Source organism: Saccopteryx bilineata, chromosome 2, assembly GCF_036850765.1.
Source record: "Saccopteryx bilineata isolate mSacBil1 chromosome 2, mSacBil1_pri_phased_curated, whole genome shotgun sequence".
In the NCBI taxonomy this organism is placed as follows: domain Eukaryota; kingdom Metazoa; phylum Chordata; class Mammalia; order Chiroptera; family Emballonuridae; genus Saccopteryx; species Saccopteryx bilineata.
The window spans coordinates 85,425,092-85,444,263 of record NC_089491.1 but is presented as its reverse complement, the minus strand read 5'-3'; the positions used below and the strand labels follow the sequence as shown (position 1 = coordinate 85,444,263).

The 19,172-nt window shown below is 35.5% G+C and overlaps 1 protein-coding gene across 1 annotated transcript in view; it reads left to right on the top strand.

The window, feature by feature from the left end:
- Positions 1 to 3,588: 3,588 nt before the first annotated feature.
- ELAVL2 (ELAV like RNA binding protein 2) overlaps positions 3,589 to 19,172 on the top strand; it is a 165,727-nt gene continuing 150,143 nt past the window's right edge. Inside the window, exon 1 of the mRNA XM_066257359.1 lies at positions 3,589 to 3,657. The gene's annotated coding sequence lies outside the window, so the exon portion shown is untranslated. The remainder of the gene's footprint in view (positions 3,658 to 19,172) is intronic.

Genomic DNA, 19,172 nt, shown 5'->3' with positions numbered 1-19,172 from the left:
CTGCTATCAAACATGAGCAAAGAAATCATAACAGCAAGAAAACAATGTTTTCCCAAAGACCAAGTATTAGCTTCCTCATAAAAGACAATTGGAAAAAAGAATCCATTGGATTCATACACAGTGGTCTTGTTCTCACTTTCAACAAAACTTGTTCCTAAAGGGAAAGAGCCAAGATCACTCAGGATTAACCACAGTATTCTATTAATCACCAAAGCCTTAGCAAGACTCTCAACATTTACTCACTAGTAGGAGATTTACAGATGGTAAATGGCTTATGTAACACCTAGCTTATATATTTTCCAGACTTGGTTTGCCTTTATTGATTATTTTTCCTTGCCACATCAAGCAGGGCGGGGCCTGAAATAAATTATGCCTACAATTATATCAATAAAAATAGAACATATTACCTTCTTCAGGTCTAAACACCCTCTTTTCAGAGTGTACTAAATCTATTATATAGGTTATCTTGGAATAGGCTAGGAAATTTTGTTAGGATAAACAATTTTGCAGGATGGTAGATCTTTAAAAAACATATCTACATTTTTTTTAAATTGGGCTTCATATAGCCTTCCCACCTAGAAAAATTCCAATTTACATATAGGTATATAATTCGTGCTAATTCAGTACAACTGTGTGGCACACTAGGCTCAAGTTCTCCTCATTAGTGCTGAGTGAGTTGATGTGGCTTAATAATCTCCAACTGTGTTAACTCCTCTCAGGTGCAATCTTACGTTTCACAAAGTTAATACATTTAATGCATACACTTCATGGAGCTGTTGTTATCACATCTAAAAATGTTCATTTGTTAAAAGACCCAGTTTCCAAATTTATTGTTCATTATTTTTGGTCTGTTTTCCAAAGTGTCAAGGAAATCACCTCGATTCTACTACGTAGTTAGCATTCTCATTCCTTCCATATTTCCTCTCCTAATAGTTGTAGTTCTAGATGGGAGGAACAAAAAGGATAAACTTATTAAAGTGTATTTTATCCAAATGTTGTCAAAACTGCTGAAAAGTTCATGGAGTTGGGATTCTTTAAAATGAGCTGTTCTTTAAAACCAAACCAGTAGTTTTCAACCAGGAGAACACGTTCAGAGAAAAGTACTTAGTATCTTACCCATCTAGGTTTTGAGGAAATGGACAGCTTTACTAACAATATAAACTTTATATTGTATGGGTCTTTCCTTCTCTCAAACCTCCCCTCCTTTTTTAATTATGAGATATATAAACATAAGTCTGGTACTACCTTTAAAGCATAGAATTGTAAAAAGTTGTGATAAGTAATTGGTTAAAAAAAAGAAGCCTTCTATGCCCTTGAAGGTCTGTAAAGATGTTCATGAAGTCATTGCCACACCCTTCTTTTCCTCTGAAAGTCTGCTGACAAGATTTTCCCATCTACTAAAAGTGTGTTCTTATTAGAACCAATTAAAAGCTTCTAGTTCTTTTATCTTCCCCATGGATCAGAAGCTCTTTGCAGAGTGGTATAAAAATCTTTAGCTCTCTCCCACGGCTAGAATAGGCTGCACAAAGTATACACATATTTGAAGTTATAAATAAATAGCTGACATAAAAAGATGTTTCATTAGACATAAATATTCTGTTTCTCTCTGCTTCTTGCTTTCTCTTAGCTGCTATATGGCATCAATGATGAGAATATAGAAGTCGATTACATAGTGTCAGAGAAGTGGTGCTCCATAAACTCTAATAAGACAAATATTTCCTATGCGGTTCTGGAGAAATTGCTCAAGATATTTTAAACAGGTTCTTTGTAGCCACATCAAGAGTGTACGGCATAACAGTAAGTTGGAAATGCAAAGTTTAGTGTAAAATTACAGTCTATTTGTCCACGCACGGAAATCAAGTAGTATCCTGGAAGGCTTTCCTAGACTTGGAAAATCAATCAGTGCCTGAGAACTGGGTTCTTCCGACCCTTAACAAAATTGAGGGGGGAAATAAAAAGCGTTCGCGCTTGTTTTCAACGGGGCAATGGAGAGGCAGCAAAGCAAAGATCCAAGACTCTCCACAAAGGGGACGAAAGGAGAGATGTTTTTATGTTTTCTGCCTTCCGGGGGCAGCCGGGGCTTGGGCGAGATCGAAAGTACAGACTGAAGCTGGTATCAAGTCGTAGGGAGGAGAGGAACAGACGGAGGTCAAGTCCGGAAAGTGGTGACTTCGCTGTGCACCTGCGGGGGCGGTGCTCCCCAGCCAACGCCCAGCCCAGAACTACCGAACCGGACAGGAGAGTTGGGCCCAGGGGTGCCAAACACCCGGGGACAGAACCCCTCGCCCACCTGACCCGGCTGTCTCAGACCCCGGCATTCACTCCCGCACCCCGGCAGCTCCTCCCCAGCAGGTCGGCTTCCGGTCCGGGTGCAGGGTTCGCCTCCCACTGGCAGCGTACGGTCAGGGCGCAGGGGCCCCTCCTACGTTCTCCTCCCGGGCCAGGTCTCCTAGGGTTGGTTCTCGTCTCCCCTCCTGACCCTGCGGTCCTCGGCCCGGCTGATTCCGGACTCTCGGAGGAAAGCGGCGCACGAGGAAGCGCCTTCTCGCGCCGGTCCCAGAGCGCCGAGTTGGTGCGAGTTGCTGGACAGGTGTGAACAACTGGGCAGTAAATGTCGTGCTCGCCCCCACATCCACACCACCCACTCTTACCTCCCCACTTACGTCTGTATTTTCGGTTTTAGGATCTTTTTTTCCCCTTAAGTATTTAGATAAATTCGCTACCCATAATCTGGTCAGATGGGAATGGCCCGATGGTTTTCATACTTTTTCGAATGTTGACTGCATTAAATGCCATTGGAATTTGGGGAAAGAGGAAGGAAAGTGCGTGTGTGTGCGTGTGTGTGTGTGTGAGAGAGAGAGAGAGAGAGAGAGAGAGAGACTGACTTAGGCGGAAGGAAAGGGGCTTCTCTCTCTTCAAGGACAGACAGAATGATACATACTGTCATTAACAGTTCTGACCCATCCAGACCCCACCCTTCGGTTGCATCCATCACAGTCATTACAAAGGAGCAGCGCTGTCACACTGCTTGCCCTGCTCCCGGGGCTCTTGGGCTGGCTTAATGAGGTGCGCCCAGCCGGGGCTATTGTGCAGCGCGAGTGAGGCAGGAAGTAGACGGCAACGAATTTAGCAGCTGCTCTCGGCAGCCCCGCAGCAGCAGCCAAGACCAGACCTCAAGTGGATGGATGCCTCTGGAAGGTTTTCCTGAACGAACCCATCGGGCAGTGGAAGAGAACTTAGATGGGACATTCCTCTCCTGCAGTTGAACTGGCTGGAGGCAAGTGCAGTCACTTGGGTAGTCTTTGGGGTGTTGGGGGCGAAGCGGGGTGGTTGATGGTGGTGGTTGCTTTAAGCCAGCCTTCAGTCAAGAGACGGTTTGTTTCAATTTCCCCTCCAACCACACAACTCTCCTCTTTACCTTTTGTTTTGTTAGGTTGGCTTTTTTCACCCCACCCCCTCCCTGCTAAGGTCTGAACCCTTGCATCTCGCTCCGGGTGTTGTGAATTTTAATATAATTCTGATTGGTAAATGTTCTCTCCTTTTTTGTTATGATTACTAGAGATACTTTAGTCCTGCCTTCCCAGTTCTGCGCCCTGCACAAGCAGTTTTGAAAAATTAAGTTCAAAAAGCATGACAAAGCAATATGAGGTTGCCGTGGTAAGTGAACTTTTAAACCAAAAATTACCGTTTCTTCTCGTGTGCTCGTCTTTGGGTAGTTTGAAGGGGAATCATCACACACAAAAGGCTGGAAGGCGAGGGCGGTGAAATAAACAAAAACAGTAGTTCTAATTTTGTTTTTGTCTTTACTATGATTTGTAGACATGTTCTGTATTTAGCTGTTTGATATTTTTTAATGGTAATAAGGTTGATGCATTTACAATGAGTGAGCGTTGACAGTCAGCAAGGTTGAGGAGCATGGAGGGAGGCAAGGGAACTATTGATAAAGATTCTTGTGTGGTTTCAAAGGGCTGTTTTGACTTCCTGAACTCAGCACGGTAGCAGGGTCATTTCTGATCAAAATCCTTAAGGAGAAAAGGAACAGTGGAGTCATCGTAAGATTACAACTATCTCTGCTCTCACCTGCAATGTTAGACTTCTTTACTTCCTCACTCTTCCTCAGGTAACAACGTTATAAATCATCATTCTTATGCAAATTTTAAATGCTAAACGATTACAAATAATACATTTGGAAAGTTGTGGTCTTGAAAGGTTGAGGCTGGAGAAAGTTATTTACTTCCCTCATTCCCACTTCTCTCCTGCCCACTTTTTACACTGAAGTGTATAAATTCACTTAAAAGTCCTTTCCCAACTTCCTCTCCTATCCCTTTTATTTGTTTTAAACTGGGAGGTATATTCCAGGGAAGGATTTCTGAGATCTACCTCTGTCTCATTCACTTTCTGAGAGTAGGTATCCATCCAACTTAATATTTGTGGTAAAGTTAACAATTCCAAGTTTAGTGAGGGTCTCAATCTGGAAAATTCCAAATTGTTTGGCTAGCTTTACACTTAAAAATATAATTAATATAATATAATATAATATAATATAATAATATAATATAATATATACAGTGCTCAGTAGTCTTAATTTTTTTCTGTTTGTGAATCTAGTTGCCTTTTAGATTGTCAAGAGTTGTTGCCATGGAGATGACTGGGATGCCCTATATTGGAATGTACCTACACATTCTCAGATAGGCAAGGCCATCTAAGTTTCCTCATTTGAAAGATGGGGTGGAAACAAAAAAACCCCCCTGAAGGGAACTGGTTTTATGTTCTCTTGAACCATTCTTTCCTTTCATTTAAATGTGTGCAGATATAATTGAATGTGCTTATATTTCTTAAAATCTATCCTGAAATATTTTATGAATTATTATAAAGTTTCCCTGATCATAAGACTCACAGAAAATAACCTTTTTATCTGATTAATAGCAATAAAGATCAAAGTATTTTATTGGGCACACACTTTAATAACTTATTTTTGTCTATTCCACTTGAGTTGAAATGACTCCTTATGCAGTTGGCTTCCAAAGCCATCACTATTGCTTTTTAGTCTTGATTTTTCATCATCCTTAAAACAGTTTTCTGCTTAAGAACAAAATAGCTAACTGAACTATTAATCTGTTGGTTCAAGAGTAGACAATTAAGTAAACACTTTGAAAAATCTCAGAAGAGTTTGGATTAGAATATAATATTTTATATATTTTTAGTTGTAAGAATTTTAATTGGTATGTTTCTTTTACTTATGTATTGATATTAGTCAATGAACAATGATAACTAACAATGATTTTAACTACATAGTTAATTTTGGTATATACTACTCAACTATCATTAATTATTTAAATCGATGACATGTACACATAAAAGTTAGATTATTTTTATACTTTGAGAAATAACTCTTTAAAGTTATTTTATTATACTCACCATCTCAAACAAGCCCTCAACTTTACTGTACCTTTTTACCTACAGATTAAAAATACTGCTTCAGTTCAAGGCATTTATGAAAATTATTTAAAATAAGTTGGATAATTGAAAGTTGTCATCTAAATGAAAAGTAATAACAGTGCATTTGTTTAATTTCCTATAAAGGTACTTAGACTAATGCTGTATATTCCTGGTATTCTCCCTTACTACTACTATAGTTCTGTGGCAATGGTAGGTTTGCTAAATAATCTCAACATAGAAATTTCTTTATATCAGAATGTAATAATCTATTTCTTTTTTCAGTGCTCTAATTATGTTATTGGCACATTAGAAATACAATGATCATATTCTTATATTTTTCCTAAACTTCAGCCCATTAGAATAAATTTTACAAATAAAAAAATTATAATATTTATGAAAACAAAATTTTAAGTGTTTTCAACTAAGCAGTACTCTCAGAGAAGTAGTAATTGTTTCCCATAACACTGACTCACTTTAATTGAATAGATATGTACATAAAGGAGAAAAATGGATAAGATCTAAGGAGTGAGGTGAGTGCTAGTCAGGATCTTCTAATACAGGTTTTAAAACCTACATTGCATGTTTTACCCCTTGCACCATATCTAGAACATGAAATGTGCCTCAAGCCAAAAAGTAAAACAGAAATGGTTCAAGTGATACTACGATTTAAAAAAATAAAAAATAATCTTTATTAGTTATTTCTAATTAGTATTAAACTTATTGTGTATCTTATATCAAATACAGAATCTAAACCAGCTAAGTTGTTAGCTTTAATAGTTAACATTTGTTGTCTACCTGCCATGATCCAGTCATGAACCCAGTTATATATGTAAGTGCTTTACAGATATTACCTAAATCTTCAAAACACGGTGGTAGGTTTTAGGATGCCTCGGAACAGAATAAACCAGGAAGTGAGAATCTAAATCAAAATTTGACTCTAAACTTGGGTCTAAAGTAAAAAAAAAAAAAAAATGAGGATTAACTAATAGAAAATATGAACTATTTTTATTTATAAATATTATAAAAATATTTACTGAAGTTAAAGACACCCTCTACATAAAACCCACTTAATCTCCACAAATTCCAAAGATAAGATTGATTATCTCTGAATTTTGGCACCTTCCTCAATAAAACATTTTTGAAGAAAAATATTACTGAAATACTCTTACCTATATACTCAAACTGGATTTGGATACTTTTGGCGGATTTGGCTGATTGTTCTTTTGGAGCAATAATATGAAGAATTTATTTCATTCTCTATCTAATCTGCCTGCCCCAATAACAAAAACAGGGGGTGTTTAAGTCAATTATAATGACAAAAGTATTTTCATATAAGGACCAGCAATGCTACTTTAATAAAAGAAAAAACTAACTGAAAACCCAGTTTTCCTTAAAAGGGGACTTAAAATCAAGTAGCAGAGTGATTTTTCTTTTTATTTTACTAACTTAAGTGGAATTAAACATTTTAAAGACTTTAAAAATTCACTGATAGTAGCACTTGTTGAAATAATGAAGTGTTACATCATTTTATAGGTAGCAAATTACTTGATAGATTTTATGCCATATATTTATTTTTTTAAGTTATGGTTTACCTTTGATGTAGTTATAATCAATTAACTTCTAATCCCTGATTATTTAGGGATTAATCCCCCCTCCATTTTTTAAACTGCCCTCATTTAGTAAACTAAGGAGACCTAAAAATAAAAATAATATAGAAAATAAAAAGTTTCAAATGAGGCCCCATTATATAATTCCTTTTAAATAATAAACTTGATAGAATCTCAAATACTGGGGAAAAAATATTTGCCTTTAAAACATTCTAACGCTGCTCTTTTTAAATAAAATCTTTAAACCTGAGAGATTGGGACATAAATATTACATCTGCTCAGGTTAGTTTATTAACTTGCATCTGCAAAAATAGAGACGTTTAGATTTTATCAAGATAATCCCTTCAAGTCCCCCTAAGTACCAATAGAAATTTGTTTAAAGACATCATTTCCATTCAACAGAAAACTGCTCAATTTTTCACTCTCAGTTAAGAAATGAAAGCATCGGAATAACTCTATCTGCACATGCAATAAACAGGCTCCTGAGTTGTTTTGTGTAAACCTTTTTTTTTTAATTGGGCTTTTTTTTTTTTAATGCAGAGAGCTCACACAATAAAAGAACATTTGAATCAACATTTGTTTCTGTTAAGTTGAAGAGCTTCTTAAGAATTGATTCATTCATTTTGTAAGTTTTGGATTTCTATAAAGTGACCATGTTTAAACCCCATTACTCTGAGATTGTCAGTAGTTGTTTCTTTTTTTAAGGCTGATAATTTTGGACCTTTAAGAAGCATGTTATAAAAGAAAGAAGTGTTAGGTTTGAGAATTTCAACCCCACAATATTGAAGCAGCCGGTCATGTAACTACTTTGACCTTGGAGACCATGCCTTGAAAAACCCTTGGATTTTTAGCTCCTCCCTCACAACTTAGTTCTAGATACTTGCCTAATTTTAAATAAAATTCAGACTCAGCTTTATCATAGTTAATAAAGTACTTGTTTAACTTTTTACTTTATCCTTGCTTTAGAAATTTATATTATTATGTACTAAAACCTTAGGACTATATCTAGACAATTTTCTCTCCCTTCAAATTCATCAGAGTGTACAAGTCTGTATATAACTAATACATATATGTAAGTGTACATATATAAAAAGTTGTAATAGTACTATTAAGCAAAAAAGAAAAGTTATTACAGCAGTTTTTCCATTTTAAACTGATGGGAAAATTAACGCCGCAAAACTGAATGTTATCTAATAAGAATACTATGTTTATTGGTAAAAATCTAAGAGTATTTTAGGGTAGGTCTATGGAGTCTATTTTTTTCTACCTCTCGACTATTGCTTTTCCATAACTTCATACAAAATGAGAATTTCACTTGAAAGATTAGGAGGAAAACGTAGACTATGTTTGGATTAGGAAAAGAATAAAAGGACTTTAAGAGAGTTCCTCTATGGTCCTGGAATCCTTCATGCTTATACACTTTCCTTTAAAGTATCCCTTTAAATTCTTTTAAACATGAAACCTTTATATTTGTGTTTAAAGTAAAGTTATATGACTCATATGTTATGGATTCTCAAAGCCTGTCAGAGCATGAAGGGTTTACAGAAAAGGGCAGAATAACACAAATTGGATACCATCGTACCTGACAGACATTGACAAAGGCTGAGAAGGCAGTGTTAATGGCTTTAATAATTAGATAGATGATAGATAGATAGATAGATAGATAGATAGATATAGATGTAGATATAGATATAGATATGGCTAATGAAATCTGAGGTCATTACCATTAAGAACTGAGAACTCAGCTTTTTTAGTGTTTCCAGTAAAAATAATTAACAAGACACATGATAAATATTGAATGAATCTAAAAAATTACCACTATCCTCTGTTAAGGATAATGAAAGTAAAGAATGCTATAAAAATCTAGACTTATAAATTTCTAATTTCTCAGTGTTTATCTCCATTAAACTTGATATTATGGCAAAGATGGTATTTAATATATTTTGATTCTTATCATAGACATCAAAACATTTCAATGTGTCTTGGAATACAACTTATTAATATACTTCCCTCAACGAACTACATGCTTAGTAGGCTCTAGGCACAGAGCTGAGAGCCTAGGAATATCTTGGCTTTGCTGTCAAACATTCATTGACCATAGGATACAAATATGTCAACAAATGGTTGCAACGCAATGAGGTAATTGCCATCAGAGGCATGTATGTACAAAGTGCTTTTAGGAACATAAAGGAAGCTATCTCCAATATGCCTGCAGTTGGCTTTAGTGTGTGTATTCAGAAAGTGTTTCTCAGTGGAGATGAAGTTTTGCATACTGACTTTTTTTTTTCATTTTAAGAAAATGTAATAGTGGACTTTCAAATACTATAAGGAAAGATGAAGTATATATATTTTTCCTAATTTTTACATATTGATATGTACTTATGATAAAGGAGAGCAAGTTTTCTGGGTAGGATGCTGAGTATTTCAAGATTCATTAGTGTAATTTCTCAGATACACTGTCTTTGACAAATGTGCACAGCCGGGAAAGCCTTTAATAGTATTGATTATGTCGGTGTTTTGTTGCTAGTAGCATAATGGATAAAGCAAAGGCTCCATTTTTATTCTATGCTCTACCAAACAACAACAACAACAACAAAAACCCAAGTATCTTGCAAACCATGAAAGGCACACAAAAGCAAAGTTAATTAAATAACATAAATGGTAATGGGAGATGCCTGTGATCTGGGCTTAAATTAGAATGGGAGGTGTAAGGAAGAGGTTATTTGAGAGGAAAGGATATTAAAATGTTTTAAAATGAAAAAAGAGTTCTGTTTCATAATAGTAGGGTATCAACTTAAGTGATTTCACTTTCCTTTGTATTGCTTTCACATTTACAATGTAGGAGGAAAGTACTAATAATCTGAAACTTATTTATAATTTTGATCATGGATCATACTGAAACCAGTATATTTTGTTTAAGTCCCAAAGGCATAAAAAATCTTCATTTTAGAGTGATTAGTAAGATTTTCATGTGAATATCATTATGCATTTTGCTTTCAGATTTCTTGACAATACAGTTTAGCCCATTCCTGCTGGGATTCTCTCCTGGCAACAGTTTTTTCTTTCCTTGTGTTCATTTTTAGGAAAATCCTCTCAACATTGTTATATGTATTATTTTATAGGAAGGAAGCATGTAAAATACTCTTGAACTCATTTTACTTGTGAGTTTGAATAGCATTCAGATTAGAATGATTTCCCCAGAATTTTATAGGCTTGCCCAATCCAGCTGTATATTTTATATGCTAATGTAAATTCTATTTTTGTTCTCCTTGGGGGTTTAAGTGATTATAATTGTTGCTCTTCAAAAGCCAAACAGATGATGATTGCTGCTTCAGGAGTATACCAAAAGAAACTGGCTTTCATTAAACCTGCTCATCCACTTCATAATTATCTTCATTTTATCTAGCTAAGAAGCAGGAAAAAATGGCAAGTACAGTTCATTGAAGCCAGTTCAGTTATTTAAACATCACTTTATTGAACTAGCAGGAGGTGTTAAAGTAGGGGGAATGTTTTCATTTTAACACTGGTATGTAGCCAGTGGCCCAACTCAAGAGTTAGTTGAGCATCAAATGCCAGAGGCCACAGGAAATGGGAGGAGAGATATTTTTGAGCCATTCTGAGTGGCATCCTCCAGTGGATATAATAAAAAGTACTGCATTAGCAGCTATTCTGAAATATTCTTTTTGCTTGTTTTTCCTTTTATAAGTTCAAAAAAAGAATTAGCTGTTTAGTATCCACTAAGAAAGAATCAGAAATGCACCCCAAATGAAAGAGATATTTCCTATGTAATGTAAAAAAAACTGGGGGGGGGGGAGATATTGCTAAATTCTAAAAGGGTACCAAATACTGAGACTGACTAACATTAGAAGTCCTTCAGGGAATCTTTATGATCACATGAGCCTTGTGATCTGACCACGCAACAGAAAGCAAATTCTTATGGAGGTTTTTTGTTTTTTTAAGTGAGAGAATATTTCCCCCATGCAGGTAATAAAGGAACTCTGAGTTTTCTGTTCCCTAGTCCTGTGAGGTGGGTCGAGGAGTAGCCTTGGAATTGGGTTGCATTGGAATGTGTTTTTGACCACATACATTGCTGGCTGAACTCCTGATGGCACAGTGAGGGTCCTTGCATGCTCACCCAAGATGGCAGAAGAATGCCCAAGTCAACAGCTGTTCAACTTCCAGCTGTGAGAAAGCAATTCTCTGCTGGTTAAATGACAAATTTTGAAAGAGCTCTCTCTCTCTTCTAAAATTTTAAAGAGCCATGTTTTAGAAATAAGTTATTTATGACTAGGCTTACATAAAACATTACATTAAAAACAAAATAAAAAGGTTTTACTTTTTTTTTTTTGGTTTTAATTTTTTTTACAGATTTTCATGTTCCATGACAGTTAAAGTTTCAGGCAATTTCATTTTTTGAAGTTTTAAGAGAGTTCTTATCTACGACTTGAGATTGAAACCTTTGGGGAATCATAGAAAAAGGTAAAAAGATAGTTTACTTAATAAAAAAAAGAGGGAGAGTATGTTCCTGAAAAGTTTTTGGACAATTTACTAGAAATTGTATACATTAAAAAATGATTCCTTTTGATATGCCACAATAATATGTTTTCAGTTTTTATGTATGTAATTTTAGTTTGACTTCACATTAATCCCTTGAATTAAGAAAAATAAAGATTACCATTTCATTTTCTATTTAAAAAACCATACAGGTACACAAATAGTTTTAAATCTAGAATCTGGGTCTATCAACTCTTTGATCAACATCTTGATTTCCCATCAGCATGATGTTGAACTGTATCCAGACTCTACAGTCATTTCTAAATTCCAAAGGTTACACTGTTCCCAAGGAGCTCTTAGGTAATCAAGGCAATTCGCATTCTTAGATACAGGGAAAGGGTATTATGAATGGCCTGCTTTCTAAAAACTATCTAAATTAAAACCTCTAATAGTGTTGCTGTATCCTAAATGTATCTTATAACAATAAGACTGATCTACTCAAAGTCAAGCCTAGTCATGTGACTGCCTGGCTTCTATGACAGGGGAAGGTATTAAGGAGTGTAGTGGTTTCATTTAATGTTAAAAAGTCACTCCCAGGGGAAATGCCTGTCATTTTTGTTAAACAGTCGTGGTGAGGGACTTGTAGGGTGATCATTTCAGGCCAAAGTGTGTGTTTTTCTGATAGATGCTTTTCTTAACTGTGCAGCACTCCTGGAACTCTATCACTAAAGAGACTGCTTATTTATCTTGAAATAGGACAGTTAGAAATGAACCAACACAACAGGAAAATAAAATAAAAAATTGACTTGGTGGTATTGGCTTACCTGCCTATGTTTCTTAAATAGAAGTAAAAGCTACGAAATACAGCTAGTGCTGACTTACGACCACAATTGGTTCCGACAGACCGGTCATAACATGATTTGGTCGTAAGTTGAGTAGACTATATGTACAGTACTGTGAAATGATGTTATAAAAATCTTTAAGTCATATTTTATCATAATTTTCTTTCATTATTGTTATATATCATCTCTACACCATTTTGTTTCTTATTTTTACATTCATCAGGTTTAAGTAAAACACTGTATTACCAGTACAACTGGTTTAATATTTTCAAAGACAATTTCCTTTTGGTAGACATCTTGGGAGAGGTTTGATGAAAATATCCAAGACACAAAACACAAATTGCTGTACCGAGTCTGGGATAACAGTTGAGATGGTGCACACAGAGATGGTAGTGCTGCCGGAAGCTGGTCCGCACTGTCGTACACCCAGCTGGGCAATGCTTGTGCTGCCAGACGGGGAGCAGTCGTGGCTAGTGATTGTGGTCGTAAAGTCGAATAGTCATAAGTTGCATAGGTTGTAAGTTAATCAATATTTGTATAGTAAGCACTAAAAATATATTTATGCCACCAGAATGGCTCTGTAATTTTCCAGGGTTATCTCCCAGGTCTCTTATTTTATTATAATAACAGAAAACTGTGGAAAATCACGCTTACTTTGTGACCTCATGGATAGATGAATGTAAATAAAATCTTTGAAAAGTCTCCCAGTCAAATCTCTTTCAGCATAATACAAAGTAGAAATTTGACAATTATTCTAATTAATTTGCTCGACAAAGAGAAAAACCAAAATAGTTCAAGCCAGAGTTTACTGGCTTCTTGTTAACTGAGCAACTGAAAAATCTGTACTATTTTTTGCTTTAAATCAGTAGTTCATCAGAATCACCCATGGAGGTTTTTATAAACACGTGCTAAGACCTCACCTGAGAATTACTAAATGATCTCCCCGGGTGGAGACCAGGCATTTATACTTGAAAAGAAAAAACTTCCACAGATAGGCTGAGGCTCTGCTGCACAGCTACGTGTGGGACAGCTACACCTGGCTTTTGGTTTTCAGCTCACCAGATCAGTCATCCATTTTGTGTCAGGCACTCTTCTAAGCATTTGAGAAATATTTTTTTGCACTTCATGCTCACAATATCCTTAAAAGTTGGTTATTATTTTTGTATTCATTTTACCCATGAGAAAGCTGAGGCTTGGAGAGGTCAAGCAACGTGCCTAAAGTCATATACTGAGGACACGGGAGAGGCAGAACCAGAATTCAAGTCTGCTTGAATACATTGCACTGCTACAACCCTGAACTTGAAAAGCGCTGTTTAATATAAAAATTGAAAAATGTGTGACGGCTGTATTTTCTAGCTATAGTTTCTAACCTAGAAGCTTCCACTTTGCTGCTTTGATTATTACCTGAAGATTAGCCAGTATGCACAAGGATTGTTTCATTTTATGGCCTTTGAAAGGAGACATGGTCTACTAGGTATAAGATACTTTAAAATTATAGGTAAAATGTTTTGCTTTCTTTGTATAAAGGTTACAGATGACTTTCTACCTTAGTTTTTAATTCAGAAACTCAGAAGCTGCCATAAACTATGTTATAATTTCATGGCTTAAAAAATGCAGAAATGAGACAATGTTAGAAGAGCATGCTTTTCATTCCAGGTCAATTTCTTATTAAGAAATTCATATATATATAATGGTATAAAATCATTTATACTGATAAATGAAGTTTCCAGTGTGGAATGTGCAATTTTAGGATTTGTTCTTTGTGATTCAGGGCTGACACCATTATTTAGAATAGTGATGACTCATGTCTAGGGCTGAAATCTGTTTTTCATGGGTTTATACATTTTTCCCCTTGAATTGCACCAAAAATGGTTTTTTAATTGGCTTTAACTCATGCCCAATAAATTGGACAAAAATTTATTACCGCAGTCATGTTTGGTTTAAAATTATTCAAGACTGCTATGAGTCAAATGAGTGCAGGAGTGAGGGCAGCGGCACTTTCTGTCCTCCGTTTATGAAAAATAACTTTTTTCAGAATGATCATAATTCATATTTAAAAGTTAATATATGTTTACAATTTATAAAGCTTAGAAGATAGTAACAGAGCCACGTTAAAACATGTTTAATTCGATTCCTGGCCAGGGCACAGAGGAGAAGCGCCCATTTGCTTCTCCACCCCTCCGCCGCGCTTTCCTCTCTGTCTCTCTCTTCCCCTCCCGCAGCCGAGGCTCCTTTGGAGCAAACATGGCCCGGGCGCTGGGGATGGCTCTGTGGCCTCTGCCTCAGGCGCTAGAGTGGCTCTGGTCGCAACATGGCGACGCCCAGGATGGGCAGAGCATCGCCCCCTGGTGGGCAGAGCCTCGCCCCACGGTGGGCGTGCCGGGTGGACCCCGGGTGGCGCATGCGGGAGTCTGTCTGACTGTCTCTCCCTGTTTCCAGCTTCAGAAAAATACAAAAAAAAAAAAAAAAAAAAAAAACATGTTTAAAAATAAATAAATTTCCTTTATTTTGATATTCTTAGCACCTTCTTTTCCAGTTCTACCAGTACTACATGTTTAATCATAGTATTCCTGTATTAGAACATAAATTTGTTATATTAATGTATGTTATGAATGTATATATTTATTATACAATAAATGTATTTTATAATAATATAAAAATAATACCTGCATGTAGCTCTTGTTAGAGTTTTAGTCATAGTATTAGAATATTATTTATTTTATTTTTTAAAGAAATCTTAAAAATTTTTTTAAATTTGTTTTAAGGAGAGAAGAAAGAGAAACATTGACTTGTTGTTCACTTATCTATGCATTCATTGGTTGTTTCTTATATGTATCCTGACCAGAGGCTGAACCCACAACATTTGCATATTGGGTCGATGCTCTAACCAACTGAGCTATCTGGTCAGGGCTTTAGAATATTTTTAAATGGTAAAAATAAATAAGTGATGGTTTTCAGACTGTATGATCCTATAAAGTTGAAACAGTGAGCCAGTTTCTTATTATCTGAAGACTGATTTAAAAGACAAAAATAAACAATATGAAAATTGAATTAACTCAGGTGACTGTTTAGGGCATTGAAATAGCAATTCACTAAATGGTACCTGTCAGGAAGCCAGGTTTTGTTTAATTTCATTATAATTATTTACTGTATTATAGTATTCATTTGTTTATATGGTATAGAAATATAATTTCTATAATTAATTTCTTACAGTGCTTTGCTAGTTGGAAATATAGGTTCATCTTATAAGATTCTCAAGCAACTGTGGGAAAGAGTATAATAGAGGAAAAGAAATGATTAATTAAATGAAAAAAGAAGGACATCCCTTGGCTATAATATAGACAAGCAGTAAGTAAAGGAAATTGTTGATACTCTAATCATGTATAAGTAATATTAGGCAGTTCTGATTGCATGGGAGAATTACATCTGATACTGTATTCTTCTAAGAAACTGGTAATTTCTGAGATTTTTATCATTTCTCTCTATTATATCTATTTTTTGTATGTATGAAATCTCAAGATTTAGTTTTGTAAGTGAATACTGTTTTCTTTATAACCTATAAAGTTGCAGGACTAATAATCTGTCCTCTCTAAGTTGTCTTTTAAGTCACTGGTCCTCACCACTTAGTAGCTACCAACTGCTCCCACCTGGTGGCTACAGAGCTGAAGCTTGAGCTCTTGAGCTGTAGAGTTTTTTTCCTCCCAACAAAAAACTACTTGTTTTTCTGAGTTATAAAATGAATGTATGCTTAGAATTTATAAAAACCGAACAATGCAGAAAGCATAAAGAAAAAAAGTAGTTATAAGTTTAACTCCCATTATTTCAAAATAGCCACTGCATAATGTTCCAGTTAAGATCCTTTTGTTTAATATTGTCAATAATATTTCATGAAAATCTGTGTCTTTAAAATACAAATATATGATATATCTTTCAATGGTTTTATAACTGTTTACTTTATGGTTAGTGGAATAAACCTATGAAAATTAAAATTTACAGAAGCTAAATAATTTAATTTCCTCAAACCCAAAATAAAAAATATTATGTAGAGGATAGGATCTCCTAGGACATCTTATATATTTCTCTGAATCCTATTGTATTTGACCTGATCCTTTTAAAGGAGCAGATTGTTTAACAGTCATTTTTCTCTCTCTTCCATTTGTCAACAATAGATAGCATGGCAAGACATGAGTATGATTAGTTTCATTATAAAAAATAGTCTAGCCCTGGTCAGGTAGCTCGGTTGGTTAGAGCATTGTCCCGAAGAGTAGAGGCTGATGGTTTGATCCTGGGTCAGGGCACATACGGAACAGCTTGATGTTCCTATCTCTCTCTCCTTTCCTTTCTCACTAAAATCAATCAATACAAAAAAAAATTTTTTTAATCACAAAAGTTTATCTGTGTATGCTGATTGTAAAGTAATTATCTGTTTTCTTTCTGCTTTACTTCTCTTGCAAGTCTTATGTCATCCTTAATTTCTGCTATATTTCTTTAGAATTTTACATCTAGAAAGTACCTTAGAGGTTATCTAATAAATAGTGGTCAAGGGTTTGGGCCCTAGAAGTGAACTACTTGGGGTCAAATTCCAGCTCTGTCCATTTCTAGTTGTATGATCCAGGGTAATTACTTATCTTTCTCAGTTTCCAAATCTTTAAAATGATAGGATTATTGCTACGGTTAAATGATTTAATGCATGAAAAGCACTAGAATTGCTGCCTGGCACATGGTATATACATAATACTTGTTAGCCATTATCATTACATTATTGTTGCTAATCCAGTCTTCTCCTAGGGAACCATGAGGTTTTGTCAGAGTGACTGGCTGAAGAGAAATCAGCTAGTTTGTGGAAGAAAAAATACTAGGACTCATATCTCCTTTTTCCAAGCATAGGCATTTTAGCTCACTTACCACAATGTGTCTTTTCTCAGCAGTGTTTTTAGAGCCCTTTCACCTGACCTTAGGCAGGAAGGTATCTTACAGACATCCATGGCTAAGCAAAATGCAGCCTAATAGGCTCTGGTTCCTGGTTTCACTTCCTCATAGCTTTGGGGAGCTTTTTGGCTCGAAAGTGTTATTTGTTCAGAACCCTCTCACTTTTTAGCCATAAAACACTTTCATTAGTGTCAGTGTGAACCCCTCTTCTATACCTGTCAGTCTGCCTCCATCTCTATTTGTCCCCTGACCTTGCCACCTCATTTTAAGGAGGCTCAGCGTTTTAGACAAAAATCACCTTAATCTTTTTGATGTCTTGATTCTGATTCCTATATCTTTGAGTCTCTCCCTGCTCAGCATGTCCAAAATTTTCACTTGTCAATAGTGAAATATATCCTGCATCCCATTGTTTTATGTCAGTATTTTTCTCTGTCTGCTTTCAAAGCCTTCCGTGCTGTGACTCTGTGATACCTGACCAACCTGATACTCTATGGCTTTCCAATCCTGTCCTCCACTAGAGTGGATCTCGTCTCCTCCAAAGGTTTACAATTTTCACTTCTGAACCTCATTTCATTTGCTCTGAACACACACACACACCCCCCCACACACACACACCCCGATAAAACAGACATATAAATATATTTTATAGCCTGGAACTAAAACACCATAATATATTAATATTTCCCTCTTTTGTAAAAATTAAAAAAAAAACGTATAAAGAGGCTGAAACGTTCATGTATCCTTTTGGTATGACTAATATTGAGACATACCTCTTTCAGTATTTACTTTACATCTGGGACATATTGGTATCCTAGAAAACATCAGTGCTATATGAGTTAAACAATGAACACTGACAGAAAAGAAGGCTTTTCTTTGTATTGACTGCACAAAGAATCTAGAAATATCAGCAAGAGAAAGAAATTTCACTGTAAATTGTGTCACAATAATTCAAGGAAATATCTAGTTGTTACCCAAACAGCTTAAACAGTCTGTAACACCATTCATTTGTACTACATCTTCCAACTCATGTTTACAAAAACTGACATTTCAAAATACCATATTCTCTAATATTTCATACCAAAATGACAGTGACCAAAGGAACAGAATATTATTCATTGAACAGCCTTAAAATGCACATTTCCATTTAGTCACATCAACATGAAGGGTTAAAAGGAGTTGTGGTGCAATGGCAATAAAGAAGAACTCTGGCTATTCTGTGTGATGCATGTGTGTTTCTTCTTGATGCTACTTACACTTCCTCATACAAGTCTGGCTGTCATATGATTGGCCCTGACTTTGGGTGGGTCAAGCTTATCAACTATAAGATATATTTAGAATACAAAGAGATGCCTACTGAATTTTAAAAGAAAAACATTAAGTCTGTTTTTCCATTGTAACCTATGAATTTAGACATCTAAAAATTAAGGTTCACTCTTTTATCAGTTTTCTTGCCTTCCATTCCACTCACTCACTGCAAGTCCATATCTGTAGCTGCAACTATATTAATCCACAGCAAAGTAAGCCCAGGAGGGAACTGCAAAACTATAAGCCATAAGCAAGTTTTAGTATTCTTTTGATATTGTATGTTTCACAAAGTCAAGTGGACATTGTTTCTCCGTTCTTTTCATTCAAAACAAAAACAAAAACTATTACAAAAAGCACAGTCTCTAGTGTCCTTTATACAGTCTACTTCCAAATTCTTCTGGATATTTACTTTGATAGATTTTTCAAGCACAGACAACCAAAGAAATAGAAAACTAGAGCAGAAAGTATTATTAGCTTATGTAAATAGAATAAATGTAATAGCTTATAAACATGTATGTGTGGAGAGGAAATGAACCTGGGGAGATGTGAGGGATAA